The sequence below is a fragment of the Eleutherodactylus coqui genome, chromosome 7 (assembly GCF_035609145.1).
Source record: "Eleutherodactylus coqui strain aEleCoq1 chromosome 7, aEleCoq1.hap1, whole genome shotgun sequence".
Lineage (NCBI taxonomy): Eukaryota > Metazoa > Chordata > Amphibia > Anura > Eleutherodactylidae > Eleutherodactylus > Eleutherodactylus coqui.
Window position 1 is genome coordinate 164,676,615 of NC_089843.1, and position 19,112 is coordinate 164,695,726.

The 19,112-nt window shown below is 43.8% G+C and overlaps 1 pseudogene; it reads left to right on the forward strand.

Moving 5' to 3' along the window:
* LOC136572926 (centromere-associated protein E-like) overlaps positions 1 to 14,875 on the forward strand; it is a 48,692-nt pseudogene extending 33,817 nt beyond the window's left edge.
* The last annotated feature ends 4,237 nt before the right edge of the window (positions 14,876 to 19,112 follow it).

Here is a 19,112-nt window from a genome sequence, read left to right on the forward strand (position 1 = left end):
GACGTAGCTCTGTGCAATGGGCGGATTCGTTTGCGCCGCGCTTTGCCGCTGGCTACTACTTTCATCACTGGTTCTTCACTACCAACATCAAAAATTTAGGTCCCAGGTTCAGGCCTAGGCAGGGCACTCTAAGGGTGTGTTCGCCGTGGTAGGTGGTGAGGACTTGCTATGCAGGCAGCAGTTTCTCTTCTCACAAGAAGCTACAACTCTCACAGCAAGGAATCCTGGGATCATTATCCCACACCTCTGCTCTGCCTGGTGGCTAGCTGTCCTGTGCTTCTGTCTCTTCTGCAGTACATCTTGCAATTGTCTATAATACAGTAAATTGTATAATTGCTGCTTTAGCGCCATGTCCGACTCCAGACAAGGGCCATCCAGAGCTTTGTTCTAACTGCGTTCCATTGCGACAAGCAGATGTAGAACAAATTACCGCCACCATTTTGCCCAGCCTATACAAATACACAAATCGATACCCAAAATATTGATGCCAATAAAAACCTACATTCGGAAGCACAAAAATCAAGTCCTCATATGGTCATGTTGACGGAAAAATAAAGTTATGGCTTTGAAAAGTAGAGATGGAGATAAAAAAATATTCCTTCCCCCCCCCCCCCCCCCTAAAATTTTTTCCTTATTGCCAAAAATGGTCATGTCTTTAAAGGGTTTAGGAGCCATGGCCCCTTCACTGCTTACACAGGCGCATTGGCTCATCCATATAGATATCTGTCTATTATTGCAGCTCTGAATCTTGACCATATTTTAATGTCCTAACGATGGTTCTAAAAATTGTTTTGTAGGCTATCGATAGGTCTTCAGCAGTGAAAGATAAAAATTACGAGTTGGTCCAGGACTATGAGAGTGAATTATGTGAGGTGCAAAAGAAAAACCAGGAGTTGCTGCTTCAGTGTCGGTCTCTTGAACAGCATGGCACGAGATGGTCTAAGGAGGCAGCAAAGGAGCTTAAGAGCCGTCAAGCTGAATATATGAACCAACTGATAATTAAAAAAACGGATATGATGATGGTATGTATGCCACGTGACCCCACACTACTAATAAAGTAAGGTTTGTCACTGGAGGATTTTAACGTAATTTTTCTTATGTGTAGCTTGTTGTAGATGACCTGTCTGAGGCCCAAGTGGAGCTAAATGGTATAGAAACTGATCTGAAAAAAGAAATGCAATGCAAAAAAGAATTCACGGTGTGGCTGGAAGAGTTTAAAGACCTGCACTGTGATACCACAAGGCTGAGCGACCGAGTACTTGGGGAAAACAGGCGCATTGCTGGACTCATCGAACATCTAACAAGGAGACTGAAGGTAAATAAAATGGACTGTGGGTTCCCTACTTGTTTTTGGTGATAAAGTAGCTTAGTAAATTGCACACAGAAAAGCGAATTATAAGCTTTTATGATTGTATATAAAATAAAATAATGCATTTCTGTAGGTTATACAGTGGGGCAAAAAAGTATTTAGTCAGATACCAATTGTACAAGTTCTCCCACTTAAAAAGATGAGGCCTGTAATTGACATCATAGGTAGACCTCAACTATGAGAGACAACATGAGAAAACACATCCAGAGAATCACATTGTCTGATTTTTAACAAATTTATTTGCAAGTTATGGTGGAAAATAGGTATTTTGTCACCTACAAACAAGCAAGATTTCTGGGTCTCACCTGTGGGTAGGCCACATGCTTTTTGTGGCTGCGTGTTCTCTTCTTTCAGAGTGGTGTTCACGGCATCCGTGGGTGCAGATCGCCACTGGGTATTGTCAGGGATGGCCGCTGACAGTGGTATATTCCGGGCCTCAAGCCTTACTTTAGTCCCTGGCTTTGGTGTAGCACACGTGGTGGGTGGGCTTGGACAGGGGAGGGCTCTTTCTCCTGGCCTCCACTCAGTTTACTGTGGCCAGGGGCGGGCTTCCTTTACTTGGTTCCTTCTCATCTAATCACCTTCATGATGCCTGCATTTCAGTGAAAAACTTGCGCCCCCCCCCCCCCCCCCCACAAGGGTGTCTATATTTATTTATTTTTGACTGGTTATTGACTGATATGTATGCCAGTCTTGAGCGGCAGATAGTTGATATTATGACCACCCATGCTCTGCTAATGTGCCCACAACCTCTAACAGCAGAGAGCGTCAACATCGCTGAACGTTTCCTTTTAAAGGCTTGAGTGCTGCCATCAACACTGATTACATCATGCATAATGTATGAGTTTTATTGTGCAAACGTTTTAGGCAGGTGTGGGAAAAAAAGTAACTAAAAACGTTCTATTTTTAAAAACCCTCTAACAAAAACTAATGTTGCAGAGTCAATTAGCACAGTGGGTGAAGAGAGAATTCTAAATCAAAGCAATATTTGGTGTGACTATCCTTTTGCGTTCAGAACAGTATCAATTCTTTGTATGCTTGCACACAGTTTTTGAAGGAACGTGGCAGGGAGTTTGGTCCTAACACCTCCCAATAATCTGGTCAGAACGGCCCGGGTGACAGGTAATTTGTCCATATAGCCATCCTGCTTCTTACTACTGGTGCCTACGCCTCAGATCATCTTATTTCAAAAGGACCCCTCTTCCATCCCAGTATGTCCATACTTTAGTCAACGGCATGGCTGTTGAGGCTGTCATGTTAAGAACTTGTGGCTTCTTGGAACAAGTCATTCAGACTGTTAGCCAAGAAATCTTCCTCATGTATATACCACAGTGTCTGGAAGTCTTTCTTCTACTGGTGCGAACGGAAGAAATTTCACCCTTTGCTTTAGTTCGCAGAGACAAAATTATATTCCTTAATGCCAAAAGTCGAGCCATCCTCAAAGAGTTCAAATACATATGGAAACAATCGTGGTTGCTTGGTTGTTTCCATGTCTCACGTTCATGGTGAGTGTTTGGTCAGACCACCACAGATAAATTTTTTATGGTAGATCTAGTTGTTTTAAAAAAAAACCTTAATCCGTTTCATGCACGACATCTACTTTTCAGAAAAGGACTAGTAATTAGGAAATTATAGTACCAGTGTTCCTGGTGGCGCAATGCACTACACAGCTGTGCTACATGGTACATCCATTATGATCACACAACACACAAACAGCTCTACTACATCCATCTTGTCTCTCACGCAAGACAGTTTGGCTCCTCCCACAGCAGTGACATCACTGCAGGTCATTCAGGCCCCTGGATCTCTGGGTGGGGGGGCAGTAGGTCGGTGTCTCCTGTCAGGACCGCTGAGTTGTCTGAGATAACATCAGAGTTGTATTCTCATTTGTAGTTTTTGTCATCACCTTTAAGAGCCCTAACTGTGTTGTTCTTCTTCTGTCGGTCAGACTCTGTGTTTTATATATGTTGTAGGACCTTCGATGATGGAGGGCGGAGCATGAAAAAGCACTCGCATACATACCTACTGACAAGTTGTCGTTAGTAGTTTGATAGAACAAGCTGATGTAATTTCTTTCTGGCCATATTGTTCCAGTGAGCTCCACCTTCTGCTGAGCACTTCTAAAGGGTGTCATTAAATGTTGATGCACCAACAAATATTTGTTAAAGCGTATGACTGAAAACATTTAGTTTCTGTTTTGATACCTTTTTAACACTTGGAAGATATCATGGAAATTCTGTAATGTTTGTTCACAGATAATCGTTCAGCCTAAAATAAAGCGAGACACGGTGACGTATCTCAAGAGTTTAGATGCCGACTTGGAAAAGAAGAAAAAAGAAAATAAGGAACTGCTGCAAAAGATACAACAAATTGCACCATCTGTCAATTCTGACATCTTAGAAGAAGAAAATGTACGATTGCGTGAAACTCTGAAAGATGTCCAGGCGGAATTAAAGGTATAGTAGTTCAACATGCATTAAGAATCTGTTTCTATGCTTTTACTGGACTGTGCTAGGGTCAGATAGGTCATCGATGTTGACCTAAATTATACAATCCTCCGGACTCTTACGTAGTCCTTGCCTGCACCATTTAAGGCTTAATCAAGTGCAGCTGAAATATTATTGCTACTTGGTTTATGTAATGGGGAGTTGCTGCATGTCGGGCCTTTTTTTTTTTTTTTTTTTTTTTTTTTTAGCCAACACAAGTAACTTTTCATTTGCTTAGAACTTTTTATGAAGCCATACCATTCAAATAAAGGGTAGGAATATAGATTTTGTGGCTTGACCTTGATATACTTTTTACCTCGGTAAAAGTACCGTATTTTCCGCTTTATAAGACGCACCGGTCTATATCACAGCGGTGCGTCTTTGACGCAGGAGGAAGGAAGGAAGCCGTTTGGTGGAGGCGGGGAGCAGCAGTAGTACCCACCGGCGCTCACCACCAATCACAGGTATGTATGGGCAGCAGTGGGGAGGAGACTGGTTGCACATTTGTTTGTGTGATCGCGAGTTTAACACACAATCGCGCGAACTACATCGCGTTCGCGCTGTAAATTCGCGATCGCGCTAAAATGGCGATCGGAACGAAGTTTTTGGCATATTTGCTTTAGAAGACTTAGCAACTCCTCCCCCCCCCCCCCCCCCTCCCCACCCTGCTTTGGAGGGGTAAAAAGTGCATCTTATAAAGTGCAAAATACGTACGGTATGCGGTTCAAGGGAGTAGTAACTTTATACACCTGAGCATCTTCTTAGTTGTGGGCAGAAGCCTCTTGTCCACTCCCAAATGTTATGGGAAATCATCAATCTCCATATGTGTAACATACATATTTCACCCCTCTGCATTGTAAGGGCTGAAATGAATTGATGTGCTGCAGAGTTGAGAAATCCAAATAGTCAATTTGTGTGTTCAAATCTCATAAACGGAGCTGCTGTTGTATCCTCTGGGGATGTTCCATGTGGATTTGTGCACAAACACAAGGATTCACTCTGATATGCTGTTGTCCTATCTGGCTTATTTGTTTTGCTCTGACATGCAGGGTCTACTCTTTTACACATGGCAAAACTAATCGTATAAATTCAGTATCTATTACACTTTGTTTCCTAAAAAAAAAAACAAAGTTCTCTACTGCCACTTGTATAATGTGCCTTAGTTGAAAGTTTAAAGTTCATGATTTCTCATTTGCCTTTTTTATAATTCAGAAGTAGAAGCTGTATTCAAATGATCTTACAGCTGAGCTGCTCTAATCTAGCGGACTATTGTTTTGTAGCCCTGCAGTTATTGTTGGACGGCTTCCTAGTCTTTCCTCCCCTCACTTGGCAGTTTAAGTAATCTTGGGAGCTTTACAATGCTAACTGTTCTGTGCCAGTGTATAGTCTATGCAAGCCTAGCAGAAGGCATCCTTTCAACCAATTACATGCATTAATGTCCTAGAGATGACTCGTGTCTACTGGTGTTTTGCAGGAAAAGCAGCGTCTGGTCCAGAGTCTGGAAAATGAGCTGAGCTCTGCCAAAGCAGATGCCAAAGAAAAAGCGGAGAAGGCATTACTGCTGGAAGAGCAGCTGCGCTCCAACACCGCAGAGTCCGCGCTTTCTGAGATGGAGGTTAAGATGAATGAAAAGGAAAAGCATTTCCAGGCAGCGCTGGAGGAAATACAGGTTCTCCAGGTAAAATAGGCAATGCCAAAATACACTGCTCTACTAACCATTTAGCTGTAGGCGCTTCCTGCATGAAACTTGGCCGGTACTTTGCATCTTGGTAGTGGTAAAGTAAGGAGGGCCAGGTAGAAGTTTGTGTAAGGAGAGGAGGAGGCAGGGCTTTTCATGGTAAAAAGTAATCCAGGTTCGTTTCCAGGTAGCAACAGATTTTTTTTCTCCACCTCTCTAGAAGTAATCTGTTGGGGAGCATTCACGTAGGCATCTTTTTTCCATCTGTGAGCTGTCCATGGACCCATTAAAGACTGTTTGTGCAAGATCGCTTGATTGAAAAATCGCAGCATGCCCTCCTGAGTACTACAGTAGTGCTCCAGAGCGCTATATAGTCCTCTGTCCACTTCTTGCACTCGTGAGTACAGAAAACAAATGGGAAGCGGAATCCTCATCGTTCACCCTTCTATTCCAGCCAAGATAACGATGGGACCTAGAGAGGGGGATATCCTACTGGACCTCGGGGATGTAGCATTAGCCTTTAGACTGCTCTCTCTCAGATCTCTGTACTCTTGGAATCGATGGTAGTGGTAGAAAAAAGTGAAGCAGCTGATTTTTGTACAGGTTAGGTTATATTTAGAGATGAGTGAGTATACTTGCTAAGGCACATTACTCGAGCGAGTAGTGCCTTAGCCGAGTATCTCCCCGCTCATCTCTAAAGATTCGGAGGCTGGCGGCGGAGAGCGGGGAGGAACGGAGGGGAGATCTCTCTCTCCCGCCCCCCCCCCCCCCCCTCCCGGTCCTTCCTGCTCCCCGCCGCAACTCACCTGTCACCCGCGCCGGCCCCCAAATCTTTAGAGACGAGCGGGGAGATACTCGGCTAAGGCACTACTCGCTCGAGTAATGTGCCTTAGTGAGTATACTCGCTCATCTCTAGTTATATTCTTTTAATATGGGTCGATTCTCAGCCCCATGTTATGATTGTCGATCTTCAAGCATTGACAAGATCAACACTGTTTTACTTTCCTTATTACATGATCCGGCTATAGATGTCTCAGTTCAGACGGGGAGTTATGTGGCTGACCAGCAAACCTTTTTATGAAGAGCAACGATCAGCTGACAAATGAGCGTTCACTAGTTCGTCGGCGGATTGTCTGTGCCTTTTTACACTGCCCAAGCAAAGAACGTTATGTGCAACAATCAGGCCGTGTAAAAGGGCATTAAGACAATGCATCTCTATGAATGTTATTCCATGAGTCGTCTTTAACGGATTCAGTGCTGCCTTTTATGGGTTAATGGCTACTTTGCTGTTTACTCCTAAGATTGCAATATGTAAGTATTCAGATGATTGGGAAGTCTTCCCCTCTGTACATGTAGTCTTGTGTATGGTAATATTTGCGCACTATTTGTTGTAGGGCTCGTTGTAGGCCCTTAAACACTTTCAGCTGTTTTCACAAATCTGATAAAACTTGGTTTTGACTTTGGGGCTTAACTTTTTTCTTTCTTAAACAAGGAAAAGGTTTCCAAAGGTGCAGCACCCTACAAGAATGAAATAGAGCGCCTCAGAGATCAAGTCGTGAAGGGCGAGATGGACAGAATGAAGCTGACCAAATCTACAGAGCAGCAGTAAGTATGTCCGGTTTAGCTGTGTGTGATATAAAAAATATGCATCATGAATAAAATCCACTTCATCAATCCCCCGAAAAGCCCTTTTACTCTCGTTGATCTGCTTTTCCTTAGACCAAATGGTACAATGATGGTGTTTAAATCGATTCTTTAAATATTCTGTCATAACATACAAAAGAGTTAACCTCCTAACTATAGCCCTTTTTAGACCTCAGACATCCGCAGTACAGATTTTTATGTATTCTTTTAAAATCCTCTGCTTTCCCACGGCATTCGCAGCCCGTCCGCAGTGTCAGCTGTGGGTGGGCCGCAAATCGGACAGCTTCCATTGACTTCAATGGAAGCCGTCCTTGCGGGAACCATACTGAAATGGAGCATGCTGTGGTTTGTTTTCCGGACCAAAAGATCTGCAAAGCAAATCCGCAAGCTTTACTTCCATTGCGGACACCCATGCTTCCTTATGGGCGGCTTGAATTTCGGATCCTCTGCAATTCAAATCCACCCATGGACATTGGGCCTTAGGGAACCTCTTCCCCACACATATGATGTGATGAAGAATGCTATAATGGACTGCCTATAGGGAAGAAAAGTAAAGGTGCATTAGTGCCAACAAGCTCAATGGCAGAACGCAGTATATGGCTTGTGCTGGGGAATGCACCATCTAGGAAGTCCAGCATGGTAAAGCAGTAGGGAACCAGTTTAACAATCTGTCCTCGTCCACACAAGACAGGGAAAAAAACAAAGTGAGGGGGGGGGGGGGGGGGAGAGGCATCCTTTCTAAAGGGTCAGGGGGCTGTAGTTGGATGGAATTTTAATGAAACCAGTTAAAACCCCATCTTAATAGTATACAGGGAGAATTAACCCTCCTCATTGTGCTGCTATGTAGACTGTAAGGGGAAATATAGTAAGCTTGATCTGGAAGGAAATAAAAATTCACATGTCTGCAGAGATTTTGCAGCCCTCCAGGCAATTCAGCAGCTCTAGAGCCCTTGGGAGATGCTTTTTTTTTTTTGTAGGACCACAGAACGTTGTGACTAGTCACTGGAGGGGATTTTTCTTGATACTCTCAATAAGCCACACTAAAATGTATTTCTTCATGCTCCCTAGAATTTCATCCTTGAAAGCTTGTGTAGAGGACAAAGAAGAACGCTTACGAAAATTAAGAGAGCAGCTCAGAAGATCACAAAAAGACCTAGATGATACAGGCATGTAAATGAGGCTTCAATCCTTAGAGGAGGGTGTTCCTTGATCATATCAGAAAAATTAAAAATATTTCTTATGTTTTTCCTTAGTTGGTCCTGGAAGCTCCAGCGCCCCAGCGTACCCTCTGACTTGCGGCGATGGTAGTGGCATCGTGCAGAGCACGGCTATGCTTGTGCTACAGTCAAAGAATGCTGAGCTGAAAAGGGAAATTGCGCAGTACAAGAGAAAATGCCATCAGTTGTCAAGGTATGGCTGCCATCTCTCCTGCCTTAGCTTCTCTAAACTATGCGGTAAGAGTAGGGCATTTCTAGGAAGTGTTATAAAGCACTTGGGGATGACAAACTCCACCTCTTACCATACGTCAGAGAAAAGGGGGGTCTTAAATGCAAAAAAGCTTCTCCTTCTATACAGCTCACAAATGGCCTCTTATGGTATATGCTGCATACTGCAGCAGAGCCACATTTCAGGCTCCTTCCCACAGGGGTGGATCACAGCATTTTACCACCGTGGGAGACGGCGGTGAGCGGTCTATGGATGCAATAGTGTATTATGTTTTTTGTTTAGTTTTTCTATGGTGGTGGGGGAATGCCAAACCTTATGCTACATTTGAAGAAAAGAAACACCATTGACCAAAATGTCTTTGTTAAACTACAAGTAATGTCCAACTGCAGCAGGACCCCTGCTGAACGGGGCAATGGTAAGTACATGTGACCAGCGCTCTATTCATTGTGTACAGATAGCTGAGTGATACATTGTTACCTCAGTTGGTCCTATAGAAGTGAATGGCGCAGCAGTCACACATGCACACTACCACTCCGTTCAGTAGGGGGGCTTCAAATGCACCATTCTCGTGATCACTGGGAGTTTATCCTGAGGATGTCCTGAATGGCTTTTGGTTGGAAACCCCCTTCTAACTTGTCCATCTTCTAATGATGGGATGATTTTCTGACCATATATTTATTTTAAGCCTTTGCAATCCAATTTTGGATTCAGGGTTTCCTAGGGGGCTTTCTCTTTCTGCCATTATCCAATGGCGCCATCTGCTGGCTAAAGCCAGTACTGCGGTATGGGACATGCTGGAGAGGCCCCTGACAACAGAGCAGCCAGTAATCTACAGTAAGAATACCCTGCCAGATATCTTTTTGACATTGACGTCTGAAGACATTCTGATTGAAGGCTGTACAGCTCCAGACTGGATTGGAAAGGGTTAAATGTTGATCAGCGGCATTGTGGTTTTCCTAGGAAATACAACCTGTTACTGTTTTGACTTTTTTTCTCTCCTCCTCTCTGCTTTTCCTAGTAACATATCCTCTTATGAAGAAGAGCTTAAACAGCTGAAGAAACAGTCTCCTAAGACCCCTACTACACTCCTTAGTTCATTGCATGATGACATGATGTCTCATAGCAATACAGACCTTTGCAGCGCCACAGAGGTTTCTCCAAGGAAGTCCGAGATGTCGTCTTGCTATATAACTTCACCGGGCAAAACTGGGCTACAGAGAAAGCGGGACTTGTCTCAAAGTAAGACCGTAACTCACAAACCTCCACCAATGTCCCCAAATAGGGAGCGACACAGCGTTCCTGCTAGCTCTCCGGGAAATACTGATCATTACAGAAAGCATCCAGCTTCTCCACACAAGACAGATGGGCCTTTGTTCAGCACTTTAACTGCATCACCTTGCAAAAAGCAAAAGTTGTCAGTGAAAACCGATTCGCCTAAAGAGAAATTCTTTGACGTGAGATCGAAATCTTTACCTTACTGGCCGGACAAGTTTTTTGATAACTCCAACCTTGGCACTTTATCAGGTAATTAAAAGGTGTATTTCTGTATCACAGGGTTGTATGGGCAGTAGACCGTTGTGGAATGTCCTATGTATTCTCTCCAGAGACGTTGAGTTAGATCCTAAATCGTTGCCAGCATGGAGGCAGAGCAGCTCGAGGAGCGGTCTACACGGCTTTTAAGCTTTTGGCTTTTGAGCGATCATTTTGCATGTGAGCCGCTGGGAACTGTATTCAGGGAACAGACCACCCGCTGTTCTCTGACTAAGTTCTCTTTTAGCTGTCAGCCCCGCAGCAGAACAGACTATGTAATCCGCGCTCCCCGGGCAGAACACAGCGTGCAGTCTTTATCAGCTGTTCTGCTGAATGATGGATTTTATGCCAAACTGAAAATCCTCTTTTGGCAGAAAAGTGAAAGATGGGCACATTTACATGCAACTATTATCGCTCAAAAGATGGCTTTTGAGCGAAAAGCGTTGTCTAAATGGGCCTTTAGTGTTAGGTAAACTAGAGAAACGCATGGAAAAGACTAGTTGTTTGACAGTCTAGTTGCTATAGACACACTGCCTGACGGCTATTTAGGCTAAAAGCGAGTGTCACAAAAACTTTTGGAGCTTGTTGACAGGTAGGTACAATAGTGTGTCCACGACTGAACTGGAAGAGTCTGCTGTGGTGTATTTTACTAGGGTTTCAGTGGGAGGCCAGGATTATACAATACACAGAGGTGCTTAAAAGCTATTTGATCAAGGGGTATGGGATATTTTATTCAACATGCATTTACTATATCATTGACAGATCTAAGTACAGAACCTGCCGATGGGAATCCTAGAGGAGAATTGGGTAACCGTCAGATGTTTTGTTTTACACGCTTTATGACAAGACCTCCTATACATTAAACCACTTTTGCCCCCCCCCCCCCCCCCGTCTGCAATGCCGGCGTGAAGGGCACGGAGATGCAGGAGCACAACTTGCTTCCCAATACTGATTGGTGCAATGATGTGCTTTTTTGACCAAAAGCGAATTCCCTGTAAATATGTAACTAGCATATTGCGATACCTTATTTGAATGAGTCTGTTATGTGTATTTGCTTTGGAAGGTTTGGTCTTGACATAAAGAATGTGATCACTTTGCACGTTTGGGGTGTGAAATACAGTTGGAGTGGGTTATATTACACTCTTGATGCACACTATGCCTCTTCACACTCCCTGCAGTTCACCTGATTGCAGTACATGCCGGACTACACTTTTTACCATCAATGCTTGCTGAAGGGAACTCCTTCAGTAGAGCTCTACACAAGGCCACAGTCACACAGTTCAAGAGGCCAGGGCAGCAGATCATCACCCATAGGGTCCACGGGTCAATATTGGGCTTGCTAAACCCACTTCCAGTTTTCGCAGTCTGTCATACTCCAATAACTGCCAGTAGCACAGTTCAGTCTACATATACCTAATATAGGGGGTGGGAGGGGTTGCAGTTATGGTGGCACCATCAATTACCCTAGAACATGAGTACGTGTAGAAGTGATTAATTTGGCCCAAGCATAGAAAGTCCTTTAGCCAAGTAGAGCAATCCAAAAAAATGCAGTTTTACCATCTTACATTTTATACTATTATTTTGGTGCAATATACGGGGTGATGCAAAAACAATGGTGCAAAAGTAAACCAATTTATTTTATTCCATACTTGAATTTGCATAACTGCTAGAATGGCATGAAAAGATAGAAAGGCTCTTCACATTGACGTACCTTACAGATGTTTGATGTAGGTGCCATTGGTGACATAGCAGATGTCAAGTTGATGGTCCTGGTCTGCCCAGATGTATCCTGGCGTATCTACTGTTGCTTTCACGTGGGCAACATTTCTCTCCATTATGTGCCGCAACACAGAGATGATTCTGGTGCTGCAGAAAAACGTACCAAAACCCACAGGTATACCTGTAGATTCTGATGTGGAATACAAAATGGTTCAGTTCCGCTGCAATATCCACATGGCAGCATGCAGCTCTTGGCGCAGAATCTGCCATATGTAATGCAGCACATTTCTGTCGCTGTGAAAGCACCCGTATTGAATCCACTGCAGTCGAGATGCCTTGTTTTAGGTCGCCTAGTATTACAAATGACTGAGTTGTTGTCTTTTCATGTCTTTCTGGCTGTTGTGTCTGTTCGTGTATGACTAAATCTGCCTGACTTTTACACCATTCTTCTTGAATCGCCCTGCATATTGCAGTATAACTCCGAGAGGGTAAGACAAGTGCGCCATGTTTTGGATTATATAAACTGGCTTTGCTTTTGCACCATTGTTTTTGCATTACCCTGCGTTTATAGTTCTCTTTACAATGTAAACCCTGGAAACCCCATCTAGTTGGGCTCGCATAGAGATGTATGGAGCAGTTAGTCGCACTGAAAGCATCAGTTAGTACAAAATTACATGTGGATTTAAGTGTTCGAATCTCCTAGATGGTTCAGGGGACTTAATTTTCAACTAAGATATATATTCTGTTGAAATCACAAGAGTTTAGAAATGGAAACTGATAAATTGTCACTTCACATGTAACTACAAACTATTGGCTATTCTTGTATGTGGGATTTAGCTAAAAGGGAAGTGGTCACTTCCCCACAGCATCACATGTGGAGACGTGGCAGGTTACCTTTAAACAAGAGAAAACCATAAAAACTCCATGAAACCCGGCCCTGATACTCTGGCGCATTACAGTAATTACTTACTATTCGTTTAACCCCTTAGTGACAGCTCTATCGTAAAACTACGTCCTGCTGTTGCAGCACGTGTATGGAGGGAGGTAGCGGCGCTATCTCCCTCCATACAGCGCGGGCATCAGCTGTTTATTACAGCTGACACCCGCGGGCAATAGCTGCGCTCGGCCGTTCGGCCAGCGCGGCTATTAACCCTTTAAATGCCGCTGTCAATTCTGACAGCGGCATTTAAATCCCCCAAACGCTGTTCGGGGGTCCCGCCCGGCCCCCTTCCCCCGCGGTGAGATTGGGGAAGCCGTGCAGGTGTCATGGCAGCCGGGGGCCTAATGAATTGCCCCAGGGCTGCCTTAGCAGACTGCCTCCCAAGCCATCCACACAGGGTGGCTTGAAAGACTGCCTGTAAAAAAGCAGTATGACGTAATGCTATAGCATTACGTCATACTGCAGGAGCGATGAAAGCATCGCATGTTAAAGTCCCCCAGGGGGACTTCAAAGTAATGTAAAAAAAATATTCAAAGTTTTTTTAATTGTTAAAAAAAAAAAAAGATATAAAAGTTTAAATCACCCCCCTTTTGCCATATCCTTATTAAAAAATCAAAATCATAAAATAAAAATATGTACTTGATATCGCCGCGTCCGTAAAAGTCCGATCTATCAAAGTAGTGCATTATTTTTCCTGCACGGTGAACGTCGTCTGAAAAAAAAATAAAGAACGCCAGAAATACACTTTTTTGGTTACCCTGTCTCCCAGAAAAAAACGCAATAAAAAGCGATCAAAAAGTCATATGTATTCCAAATTGATACTATCGGAAACTACAGGACATCCTGCAAAAAATGAGCCCTTTCTCAACTACGTCGACGAAAAAATAAAAAAGGTATTGCGCGCACAAACTGACCGCAGAAAATAATTGAAAAAAATTAAATATCTTAAATAAATAAATAAATAAAAGTACTACAGCAAAAAAATACTATACAAGTTTGGTATCGTAGCAATCGTACTGACCCATAGAATAAAAATATCAGGTCGTTTTTGTTGCAATTTGTGTGGTGTAGAAACGGGACGCACCGAAAGATGGTGGAATGTCGGGTTTTTTTTCCATTTCTCTCCGCTAAGAATTTTTTAAAAGTTTTTCAGTAAATAATATGGTACAATAAATAGTGCCATTTGAAAAACACAACTCATCCCGCAAAAAACAAGCCCACTTACAGCGACGTCGATGGATAAATTAAGGAGCTACGATTTTTTTAAAAGGGAGTAGGAAAAAACAAAAATGGAAAAAAGCAAAAAAGCTCCGTCACTAAGGGGTTAAAGTTGCAATACCAAACGCTTCCCACAAATAACAGAAAAATAGATTGAATCTATTCAAACTTTATAGGAAAAGGCCATATGGAGGTACCTGGGCGCGTACAACCGCCTATTCCCAGCAGCGTGTGGAAAGGCAAAATACCCTACACATGCCACGAACATGATTGGTGCCGTCTCTGGTGAAATAACACCTGTATTTTTTTTTATTTTTTTTTCCGTCCTTGTAAATATTTGTGGGCTGACAAGTTTTTCTCTCTTGCAGATAAAGCTTTGCACGCTGGAGCAACAACCGAAACAACTAGTGATGTCAATAACTGGTGGGATAAAGCACCAACGGATAAACCCAATGAATGCAAAGCCTCCTGAGCTTCTCCATACACAATATACGAGGCTCCCTCATCTTAGTCTGTACAGTAAAAAAATGCAATGTGAAAAGAAAAAATTTGAATTCTGCAAAGCCGGATATTGTTCCTTCCAGCTCCAAAAGATAATGATTTTTAGTTTACATTTTAGAATATATTTAATAAAAGGTAACGTTTTAAGTTTCACGTTCCTTCAGTCAATCTACTAAACCAGTAACCATGTTAAATGTGGCGCTAGATAGTAAGCCTATTTACATCATTTACCACTTATTCTAAATCGTCTTGTGTGTTTTGTTTTCGAATTTGAGTTTGATGTCTTTATTAATAAAGTCCAATATTTATTGCTGATACAATAAAAGAAGGTAGTTTATTTAAAAGGTATTGCCATCAGCATATTATTCCAAAGGGAAGTATGTACAGGAGCCATGAGGCCTCTAGTTGAGTGCTTAAACCCCCTGTTCGTGTTATTCGGGCTGCTGGGGATGGGATTTTTAAAAATCTACGTAATCCACTTGCTGTGCTTATTTTCAAGCTGCTGTATGTGCTTCCCCCTGGCATCTGTGTATTTTCTTCTCCATTGGCTTTAGTGGGCAGAAACGTTAAGTGGAAGAAGAAACCTGTCTGATGGGCTCAAAAAACTAATGTCAAATATGTCATAGATCCTTTAAAAAAATTACACCAGTGAGAACAGGGCCTTCGCGTGTTTTTGGCCTATTGCTCTTTCTGGACATGCAGCACTTAGTGGGGGAGCCTTCAAAGCTTCCTAGGCATAGTATGCAAAATGGCGCTTCTCGGGAAAGAGGAAAACTTTCTTGCTAGTCTGAATTCTGCTTGCAGATTTTGCCCATTGATGGGGCTAAATCCACGCGTGGATCCACAACATTTACATGTGTGTGACATGTACCAAAATACACTCTATCTATGAAAAATGAACCAATCCAACAGTAAGCAGGTTCATATAGTTGTGGCAAAAAAAAAATCCCACACGTGGACTAAAAGGTTGCTAAATGCATGACATAATTGCACAGCTTTTCACTTTTGAAGTTTTACAAGAGATAGTACTTGGCATCTTACAGAAAATACTTATTAAGGGGGTGACTTTAAATAGCAGGCACAACAAGAGTTTCAGATAGGAAGAACTTTCCAAATGTACATTACTGAATGGGCTACTGTTTGCTTGTGAACTCTGGCACAAAGCTGTTCAAATACTGTGTCTCAAAACCTTGCATTCCCTGTCGTCCTCAGGCAGCACAAGAAGCAGGGTTGGGAAGGACAACCGCATAGAGTACATGGACCATGGTAATCTTCCAAAGATGATTCGATAATGCAGATGCAACAACCCAGAGGGGTGATCATGGGCACCTGGTTAACGTGAAGAGCTGGGAGGGATAAATGCTGACGTGTCACGCTGGCACTCACCATGCTCTGGTCCCGGAGGGATGACTCGTAACCAAGGCCAGTGTAGATTGCGAGCCTCGCTTTGACACTCCTTCGGCTAGGAGTTCCAAAAAGGCGGATGAGGGGCTTGTAGTAGATATCACTCGTGACGCCACCATTCCCACACACTGTTAAAGGGCTTGTCCCGCGCCAAAACGTTTAAGGCCCGGTAAAACTTTTACTTGAATAAAACTTTGTAAAACAGGTTATTACAGGTATAGTTCACTTGCAGCAATGACAGGCAGGAGCTCAGAGCTAGGGAGGATACACAGAAACAATACAGCCCTGTAGTCCACGTTATCTATATGTCACTGGTCCTGGAATTGGGAGCACTTCAGAGGAGGAATGGGGGAAGGTCACTCCACAATCACTCGCAGACAAATTGCTCAGGAAGAAAGCTTAGCCTAAATGCACCCCGCACAGCATCCGCATGGGTGTCACAATTAAAGGGGTTGTCTCGCGCCGAAACGGGTTTTGGTTTTTTTTTCATAGGCCCCCCGTTCGGCGCGAGACAACCCCAATGGATGTGTTAAAAAAAAAAAAAAAAATGCATATTACTTACCCGAATCCCTGCTCTGCGACGTCTTCCTTCTTCCTACTTCTTCCTTCACCAAGATGGCCGCCAGGATCTTCACCCACGATGCACCGCGGGTCCTTTCCCATGGTGCATCGTGGGCTCTGTGCGGTCAATTGCTGATTCCAGCCTCCTGATTGGCTGGAATCGGCACACGTGACGGGGCGGAGCTACGATGACAAGCTCTCCGGCACGAGCGGCCCCATTCACCAGGAAGAAGACCGCACAGCGCAAGCGCGTCTAAAAACGCCAGAAGAAAGCGAAATTAGACGGATCCATGGCGACGGGGACGCCAGCAACGGAGCAGGTAAGTGAATAACTTCTGTATGGCTCATAATTAATGCACGATGTATATTACAAAGTGCATTAATATGGCCATACAGAAGTACTTGACCCCACTTGCTTTCGTGAGACAACCCCTTTAAGTATCTCTGTGCGGTGATCCTAATGGCAGACTGACACACAGGAAAACACCTGTGTTGTGCATTGGTACTTGTTTTTAGTAAAACTGAGGTTTGGTGTGCTCGCTTTCTGGAAGCGACTCTCTCCTCACATCCACTCTCCATGTGCTACAGGATGTTCTTCCTCCATCTTCACCTACATGGAAGCTGCTGGTTCTTCCATGCGGCTCTGTGTTAGCACTCTGCAGCAGGCCAGATGAAAGGCCTCCTCTAACACAGATTAAACAAGACAGCCCTTTCCTGCTCTCTGACACTCACATTTATGTCCTCACTTGTACCACATGACACAGTAGAACAGATACATTCACATGCAGACAGAGCTGACCGGCAATGATTTTATCACGGTTAACTCTTCAGTCGCTTCAACTGTGCAACACACATACAGAAAATGACATGACAGTTTTACACCGTGCTTCCACATAAGTCAGTTCAAGTTCAGACATTCAGACCGGGATGTCATGGGCACTGCCCAAGACACTCAACTGGAAACGTTCTGCTCGCTCTCCAGGCAAGGTTGTCTAGATAGACTTTTCATTAGCTGAGAGAAGCTTTTGCTGTGGTTCTCACCAGCAATTCCTCTTAAAGGAGATGTCCCGAGGCAGCAAGTGGGGTTATACACTTCTGTATGGCCATAATAATGCACTTTGTAATGTACATTGTGCATTAATTATGAGCCATACAGAAGTTATAAAAAGTTTTTTACTTACCTGCTCCGTTGCTAGCGTCCTCGTCTCCATGGTGCCGACTAATTTTCGGCCTCCGATGGCCAAATTAGCCGCGCTTGCGCAGTCCGGGTCTTCTGCTGTTCTCTATGGGGCTCCGTGTAGCTCCGCCCCGTCACGTGCCGATTCCAGCCAATCAGGAGGCTGGAATCGGCAGTGGACCGCACAGAAGAGCTGCGGTCCACGAAGATAGAGGATCCCGGCGGCCATCTTCAGCGGTAAGTATTGAAGTCACCGGACCGCCGGGATTCAGGTAAGCGCTGTGCGGGTGGTTTTTTTAACCCCTGCATCGGGGTTGTCTCGCGCCGAACGGGGGGGGGGTTTAAAAAAAAAAAAACCCGTTTCGGCGCGGGACATCTCCTTTAAAGCTCATTTAGACTTAACGATGGTCATGCAAACGCACACAATGCGTGATAATCGTTAAGTCCAAACATGAGTCATTCTCCCCTTTTTGTTTGCTTTTTGTTTCGTTGCTGAGTTTCAGCCTACATAAAAATTGTCGGCTCGTTGACTTCTCGTTGCAGTTAAACGCTCCCCGCTCACTGTTTCATGTAGGAATGTGAAGCACTGAACAATTCTCAACGATCTGCCTGTCTAAACATTCTGCACGAACTAGCGGTGACAGCACTTGCTCATTCAAATGAGATTCGGCTCACATAAAAGGGGAATTATTATTCACAGAGTCCTCCAGAGGATGAGGAAAGATTAAGCGAAAGTGCAGTCGTCCTGTGCTGGCCGCGAAGGAGATGGTTCCTGTTAGTCCTGGATTTGTGTCCGAGCCATTATTGAAGGCTTCCAGTGAAACGACTTTTTGATCCAAGGGGAAATATGCTTCCTAAACCTGGAGAAGCTACATCTGACAGCCTGGCTGGTGACCGGTTAATCGGGGTCAAGCAAGGGTCTGGTTTGAAGGCATGGTCAACACCCTATTATCGAAGAGCCTCCACAATGAGGGCTTATAACCAAGTGTGGAAAAAGATTAAAATTTGGTGTAGCCAAAATGATATTGCCCATGTAGAAGTTTTAACAGACCATCGGTTTCTCCAGAATGGGTTTCATTTGGCTTTGAACTTTAAGACTGAGTGCATTTCTCAGCAATGAATGCTCTGTCAGAAGGCATATTCACCAACCGTTCCCTGAGCAGAAGACTTCTTTTTACCTCTCTGGTTTTGTAGTTCTGAACCATGTGTTTTCTCCTTTTGAACCCTTCATTATCATGAAGCTCATAATCTGATGTGGCTAGGTACCAAATTGATCAAATGAATGGTGCCCCCTTCCATTTAAACCACCACTGCTAGTAACTGCCATAACCACTGCAGCTCAAAGAGGAAATAGTCATTCACTACTCCACATATAAAACCATCTTTATTAATAACGAATGCATTTAAAATGTACTCACAGATGTCAAGATGACTAACGG